The sequence below is a fragment of the Echinops telfairi genome, unplaced genomic scaffold, assembly GCF_000313985.2.
Source record: "Echinops telfairi isolate 266 unplaced genomic scaffold, ASM31398v2 ScPeMD7_7469;HRSCAF=8507_0, whole genome shotgun sequence".
Lineage (NCBI taxonomy): Eukaryota > Metazoa > Chordata > Mammalia > Afrosoricida > Tenrecidae > Echinops > Echinops telfairi.
This window is the reverse complement of record NW_022111372.1, coordinates 92,003,196-92,011,216: the sequence shown is the minus strand read 5'-3', so window position 1 is coordinate 92,011,216 and position 8,021 is coordinate 92,003,196. Positions and strand designations below refer to the sequence as shown.

At 43.8% G+C, this 8,021-nt stretch overlaps 1 pseudogene; it reads left to right on the top strand.

Annotated features, from left to right (window-relative positions):
- The first annotated feature begins 4,051 nt into the window (after positions 1–4,051).
- On the top strand, positions 4,052–7,784 carry LOC101638409 (annotated as a pseudogene).
- The last annotated feature ends 237 nt before the right edge of the window (positions 7,785–8,021 follow it).

The following is an 8,021-nucleotide window of genomic DNA, read 5'->3' as shown; positions in this document are numbered from 1 at the left end:
TAAGGCATCTTGTAGAATCCTGGTAGCTTAGTGGGCTAAACATTGGACGGCTAACTATAAGGTCACCAGTTCAAATCCACCTGCTGCTCCTCAGGAGAAAGATGAGATTGTCTTTTCCCATAAAGATTTATAGTGTTGGGAACTATAAGGAGCATTTCAACCATTCTATAGGGTTGCTCTGAGTCAGAATAATCTCACACAGTGGGTTTCAAATGGGTTTCTTTTGGTTAGAGCATTCTGTGTGATCCTTTAATTCATGTTAGAACATGCTAAGATCATCCCCAGACAGTGAGAAAGTCCATGAGAGGTGCAAAGTTAATATTAGGTTGTGAACTGAAAGGTTGGAAGTTTGAGCCTCTTTGGTTTCTGGAGTGGGTTATACCTCAATTCTTTGCTTCACATGCTGAAAGAATTCACGCCAAAGCCCGTTTTTTAATCCAAGTGGTGGTTTTTTTTATGAAGGACAGGACAGGTTTCAGGTTTTACAGTCTCAAACGGATTCACACTTGGGCACCAGCAACCTCGTGGAAAAGAGCCTCCACACATGCGGAGTTGGGGGCAATCCCAGGAGGCCAGAAGCCCAAAAACCCTAGAGGCTATAAGAGAGCATGTGGGCCCCAAGGAGGCCTGGAGCAGGCACATGTGCACGTGCACCTGAGTGAGGGAGGGAGACCTTCAGCCCCCACCTGCCTCTGACTAGGAGCAGGGTAAGAGAGAGGCCATCCCACAGCCAGGACAGTTCAAACCTTAGCCTGGGGAGGCATGGTTGGTGGTGTTGGTTGACTCCATTGGCTTAGTTAAGCCCACTTGGGTGATATCATGAGCCTGGGCCTTGTTTGGGTATCCAGGTGTACCTCCCACCTGGCTCAGGGGCTTGAGTATGAGCATGCTCAGTTTGGGGTCTTCATGGGTGTCGAATGGTTGTCTGATTCTTTCCAACCACCTCTATTGGGGCCTTTGCAGGCATGGGAGGGACAACCTCCCTGTCCCTAAGCCAGCTACCTAACAAGCCCACCCAGGGGGTTCCCCCCAAATGACCTGGTGTTCTGCTTCTGAAAAATCAGCCACTGAAAACTCTGTGGGGCACCGTTCTCTTTGCACACATTTGGGATCTCTATGAATCAGCATCAGCCGGAGGACAACTGGTTTCCTAGACGAGGACTCTTCTGAAAGAATTGGGATTTGATCTAAGCAGAGTGACGCTTAATCCCACTGCCCGTCTCTCTTCTCTAAAAACACGATGCTTCAACTCCCCTGGGAAGGAGCTGCTGTGACGGTCTCAGGCTGATTGAAAGCTTCCTGCTTTTTGTACCTCCAGTAGGCTCAGGGATCCCATGACCTGACTTCTGCAGCCCAGTTTTGGGCGGACAGCCAATTGCGTGCCCTTCCCCCTTCCCCATTCGCAGCTCATCACAAGCACCAGGCTGTCAAAACTCAATTTTCCTCTGACCAAGTTAGAAATCTTGAAACTAAGAATGTGACATCTTTATTATAGCATCATTCCTTTCCTACGGCATCACACTTCCAACTACTCCTGATTGTCTCGGTCATATGGAGACCATGCCATTTACCGTTTATTGTCGTCTGTGCTGGCTTTCTTAAAGTTGGGGACGACTTTTCTGTGACTACATGTCTATTCTAAATGGAGAAATGATAGACCCGAAAAGTTGTATGGCTTTCCCGAGAGCTGCTTGTCTCCTGAGATTGTTTTATTTGTGATATTTGCAGGAGGACTGTCAACTTTGTGAGCGTCATGACTGCGTCTGTCTGTTTTGCTCATCATTATTCCTCCAGAGGTCCAGCACGATTTTTGCCACATATCAGATGTTCAATAATTTAATAAGTCAGACATAGGAATGAAGGCATCTAGTTTGGCCTGGCACGGTGCTAGGCATTTTGAATATGGATATGAAGAAGGAAATGCTTGCTATTAAACCCTGATAGAGGACCATTTGACTTACAGTGAAGCAGTTTAAATAGAAATTTCCATCACAGGTCTGGATTGAGGGTTCCAAAGGAAACTACCCTCTAATGCCTCTCCCATTAGCCAGACAGATAGTGAGTGGTGTGTTCTGCGTTATTAACCAGGAAAATAGCAATAGCAACCGTAATTAACTGGGACACTATGCAAAGAGCTTTATATATAGTCTATAGTATAATTTTCACTATGTTCCCTATTCAGTAGGTGTTATTATCATTTTACTGATGAGATGAGACTCAGAGAAGTTGCATGCTTAGTGGAGGAAAGGAAGAAATTGCTTTGAGCCATGGCGTGTCAGATTGAGAAAACCAGACAAAACCACACTTGTTTCTATCTCCATATTCATTCAAAACCAAGCAATTTTATCGGGAGAAAGGAACACAATAATAGCTACTGCTTTATCTGACTGTCATGGAAAACGAAATGGAGTACATTTTGATTGAACTCTTCTATTTTACTGACCCAGGTAGATCAAGTATAGGCTCCCTGGTCCACAAATGGAGAAATTGGGCTCCTCTGTAGGTCACAGAGGGGCCCCCTGAGTGGTGCATAAGTTTTAGGATTGGACTGTTAACGGAAAGATTGGTGATTTAATCTCACTCAGAGTACCAGGGAAGTAAGACCTGGTCATTGGCTTTCAAAAGTTCACAGCCTTGAAAACTCTACCAGGGGTCCTCAAACTAAGGCCCGCAGGCCACATGCAGCCCGCCGAGGACATTTATCTAGCCCTCTGGGTGTCTTTGTCCCATTTGTTTTTTTACTTCAAAATAAGATATGTGCAGTGTGCATAGGAATTTGTTCATAGTTTTTTTTTAAACTGTAGTCTGGCCCTTCAACGGGTCTGAGGGACAGTGAACTGGCCCCCTGTTTAAAAAGTTTGAGGACCCCTGCTAGGATCACCATGAGTCAGAAAAGGTTTGCTGGCAACTAACAAAAACATCAAGCACAGTAGGTCAAAGAGGTTATAAAGGGCGAACTTGATCAGGAGCCATTGTGTGGGGAGGAAAGCCTCTAGGATTCCAGAACATGGGAGCCACTCCTTGCAAAGTGTTTGTGGCTGCGCCAAAATAGTTCAAGAACACCGACTTGGTTTGGAAAAGCATGTGACAGAGAAGGCCGAGGGGACCTTTGCCACAGGGGAAGGCTGCCTTTTTCTTTAGGGTAAGGAAACCGCCTCCTGCAGACGGAGTCTTGAGGAGCCCTGGAAGCGCGGTGGTTTGCAGGGAGAAAGCCGGAACTCTGGACTCCCCTCAAGAGTCCCAGAAATTCAGAGGGGCAGTTCTACCCTTTTCTGGGGTTGCTGTGAGTGGGCATTGACTTGGTGGGCTCTAAGGAGCTCCAATAGAGAAAGAGGAGGTTTTCTGCTCCCATAACTATTTAGTGTCAAAACCCCCCAAGGACTTTTCTACCATGTTCTATAGGAATACTATGATATACAAGTCAGAATCAGTTGGTGTGTAGTGGGTTTGACTTTCGTGTTTTAGGACTTGCCTCCTCTCTAAACCACTGTTCCCCCATCAGGAATGATTTTGTTTCCCCAATGACGCTTAGCAATAGCTAGAGCTATTTTTAATTGTTATTATGGGGGTTGCTGCTGGCATCAAGTGGGCAGAGACCAGGGACGGTGTTAAACCTCATAAGTCCACAGGATAGCCTTCCATAAGAAAGGACTATATACTAAAAAAAAAAAAAAAAAAAAAAGACAGGTGGGGAAGATACTCTAAATGTTCTTTCTATTCCACTTAAAAAGAAACACTTTTTTAAAAGTACAGAAAAACCATCTAGTTCAACAGTCAAAAATCCAAACCAAGTCCCTGCCATTGAATTGATTTGGACACACAGCGACCCCATCGGAGGTTTCTGATTTTGTAAATCTTTACTGAAGCCAAAAGCCACATTTTTCTCCTGTGGAGTAGCTGGTGGGTCTGATGTTGAATGCCAAACTCACAGTGCCACAAATATCTAAATAAATTATATAAACCAAGATGTCTGGGAAGTGTTTTAATAATTCATTTATTTGAACATGATGTTCTTAAAAATATATTTCTCCTCTTTCTGGACTCGGCGCAGCCATGGCTCTTGGTCCCAAGAAGCATCTGAAGTGCGTGGCCGCTCCAAAGCACTGGATGCTGGACAAACTCACTGGCGTGTTTGCTCCTCGTCCATCCACTGGTCCCCACAAACTGAGAGAATGTCTCCCCCTGATAATTTTTTTAAGAAATAGACTTAAGTATGCTCTGACAGGAGATGAAGTTAAAAAAATTTGCATGCAGCGGTTCATTAAGATTGATGGCAAGGTCCGAACTGATAAAACCTACCCTGCTGCCTTTATGGACGTCATCGCCATTGACCAGACCGGAGAGAATCTCCGTCTGATCTATGACACCAAGGGTCGCTTTGCTGTTCATCGTATGACACCTGAGGAGGCGAAGTACAAGCTATGCAAAGTAAGAAAGATCTTTGTGGGCACAAAAAGAACCCCTCACCTGGTGACTCATGATGCTCTAACCATCCGCTATCCTGATCCCCTCATCAAGGTGAATGACACCATTCAGATTGATTTGGAGACCGGAAAGATGCCTGATTTCATCAAGTCTGACACTGGTAATGTTTGCATGGTGACTGGAGGTGCTAACCTGGGAAGAATTGGTGTGATCACCAATAGAGAGAGGCATCCTGGTTCATGTGAAAGATGCCAATGGCAATAGCTTTGCCACCCGGCTTTCCAACATTTTTGTTACTAGAAAAGGCAACAAACCCTGGATTTCTCTTCCCCGAGGGAAAGGTATCCGTCTCACCATTGCTGAAGAGAGATAAGAGACTGGCTGCCAGACAGAGCAGTGGGTGCAATGATCTGGGTGATGGAAATGGAGAGATCTCTAAAGGAATAAGTACAGCACAATTAAAAAATATATATACATTTCTCATGAGTCAATCACAAAAAGACAAGTATTGTATGAGTCCACTAATACAAGGAAAAACACTAATTAAACAAATCTTGGGGACAAAAGGGGAGAAGCCTACCTGCTGGCTGTGAACCATACATCACCTCCCTTTTACACATCTCACAGAGCCACCTTGAAGGAGGAGACCTCACGTTGTCTGGGGTCACTCCTTTACGAGGGGGAACATGGGAGAGACCATCCAATTGAGGCTATACAACATCAAGACAAAGTTGGGGCAAATCAATGGGCCCCTCGCAGGAATAGAAGGAGAACCTTGATGGAAAATCAAATCCAGACCAGGAGAGAGGAGCCACTGCATTTTGGAAGAGACACTGGTGAGAATGGTGGGTGATTGGGAAGAAATTACCTCACATTGGGAAGGGATGCTAAACAGTGGTTGTAGGAAACCTAGGGGGACAAGGGACCAGATTTTATGTTCCTGGGGAGACACTACGAATATGTTTCTACCAAACCCTCAGTGAACCACACCATGGACTAAGCACCATGATGACCTTGGGTGCTGACCTTGCAGGCAGCATGGTATAACCCAGGGACTACTCCAGAAGGACTTAACATAGAGGCCCCGCAGAATGAACTGAGCCCTGCCTCGAAGGCTCAGGCACCCTTGGACCGAAGACTGGGGTACTCAGATGGGAGAGGAAGCGGAGAGTGGTCTCGGGGATGTGGTGATTATTGAATCTTGGGAGGAATCCCATAGTTTGGTGGGTGGGTGTCCAATGGAAATGGACCCAGAATCACCATATATTCAGTACTTTGATGCCCACCTCGCTGTGATATGACAGGTTTTGATCTGTTGGGCAGGGATCTGAACTTGGGAAAATTGATCCAGGAAGTTTTCCCCTGGCACTAATCCCCTTAATTAGGGTAAACAGTTCAATTGAATGGGAAATTGAACTGTGTAGAGCAACAACTCCTGGGTGGCAGCTCACAGTGAAACCGTATTTGCATTGACTCTCATCCCAACAGTGTCCTGGGTGCTGTGTCATTGGAAAGTTTGAAGATGTTATCAGTGTAATCACTTTATAACCCTGGGGGATGATTGGCAATGTTTTACTTTTATGTTTCTATGGGTTTTTGTTTTCCTGCCTTTAGTGGGGTTTTGTTTGTTTGTTTGTTTGTTTGCTGGTTGGTTTATTGCTGTTGTTGGTGTAGTTGGTCTTGTGGGGTGTTGACTTGGTCATAATATGACCACCAAAGTAAACCCGAGTTGTGCATATCCCACGGACAAGCAGATAGCTTCTGGGCCCCCACTTAATGCTAGCCCCAATCCAAGAACAGTTATTTCTGATTATATGGCCCTGCTCAATCACCTTCATGAAGTGATCACTGAAGATAAAGTGCTACAGCAAAGTGTGGTGAAGAAAGCAGATGGTGCCCAGCTATCAATCAGAATAGTGTCTGGGGTCTTAAAGACTTGTGTTCAAATAAGCAGCCATCTAAGTGACGAGTCAACTAAGTCCACATGGAAGAAGCACACCGGCTTGTGTGATCCAAAGATGACAATAACAAAATTCAAATATAACAAAGGGAAAAGTATCAGAGCTTACAGTGTGCACACTCAGTTTGTAGACGGCGATGGAGAACAGTGGGAACCCAAACCTATCGGCAGAGTGTCTAGTCAGATTAAGCCACTGACAGAGCCCCTCCAGCCACAGGCAAGGGCCTCGAGCAACTTTACTCTCAGATAGAGATCATTGTAATCATGATTAGACGGGATTGAATTTGATACTTGTTGACCCAATCTGAAATTGTTCTAAGTGCAAGCATTTCTTGCTTGTTCCACAACAAAAATGTCTTCTCTGCCTTTTAAATACTGATAGTGGTTTTTTTCTTTCTTACTCATTATTTCTATTTTTATCTTTATATTATTATTCTTACTATTTGTCCTTACCACTTTTATTTTGTTTGTTTTTTATTGTTTCTGTTGGGTTTCCCAGTTTGTGAAGCACAGAAGGAGTAGATGCATAGAGATAAGAACTGATGTAAGGGTTTATAGAGGATGTAAGGGTGCCGGTTGGGAGATAGGGAGGGTGAGGAAGTTGGGGGAGCACACAATGTATGTGGGAGGGGGGAGAGACCACTAGAACTGTTTGTGATTATATAACTTATTTTAAAAGCAGCTTAACCATGGGGGGAGTGGGGGAGAAAGAAAATGTTCTAAAATTGATTGGGGTACTGATAGTATAATTCTTCTTAATATGATTGAACTATTGATTCATATGAGATGGAAATTATGTGCCAATAAAACTGTAAGCTAAAAGAAAGAAAAAGAAAATCTGAATAAAGACTTTTAAGTGAAAAAATAGATGTTTATCTTACGCTCAAATAGGAGAGATTTGTATAGTAACTTAAATTAAAAAATCTAGTCTTTTGAAAACAACTATTATCTGACAACTAAGAAAATATCAATGAGGGTCCTTTTTCTATCGAAATAACTAGAATAAATCAGAGTGATTCAGCAAAGCTTTCAGTCAGTGAAGTAAACATCAAACAGATGGGCATGGAAAACTAAAACACTTTCCTGTAAACAAAAATAAATATGAAATGAGGTTAGTACAAACCTTTAATTCACCATCTCCTTTCTGAAACTTTGAGAATTTCATTTAGAAATAATTTCACTTATGCAGTACATAGTCTATCCTTTAGCTCTGTTATTTGTTTTGAGGCTATATGTGGGCAACCACTAATTTATATTTATAATTTGTGCTTTTTAAGTAGCCTGTAACACAGAGTGGGGCACCAGAGAACGGCAAATGCGTGGGGCATTGGGTGTAATTGAACAGAGAGCTCGAACTGCAGGGATGGTGGTGGCATCTCTCAATGGCAACTTCCTTTGAAGCTAGTTCTTCATTTCAGTCCACTCAAGACTGGGTCCTCGCAGAATAAAGGCATCTTCTTGTGCCCTCATTCAAGAAACATGTATTTATCGTGTAACACAAACCAGGCACCATGTTACCCTTTGGGAATTTTGGCTCACTTACCTTGGTTGTGTCATCAGGAGAGATCAATGGCTAGAGAAGGATGTCATGCTTGGCACAGCAGAGGGTCAGTGAAAATGAGATGATTGCCACACT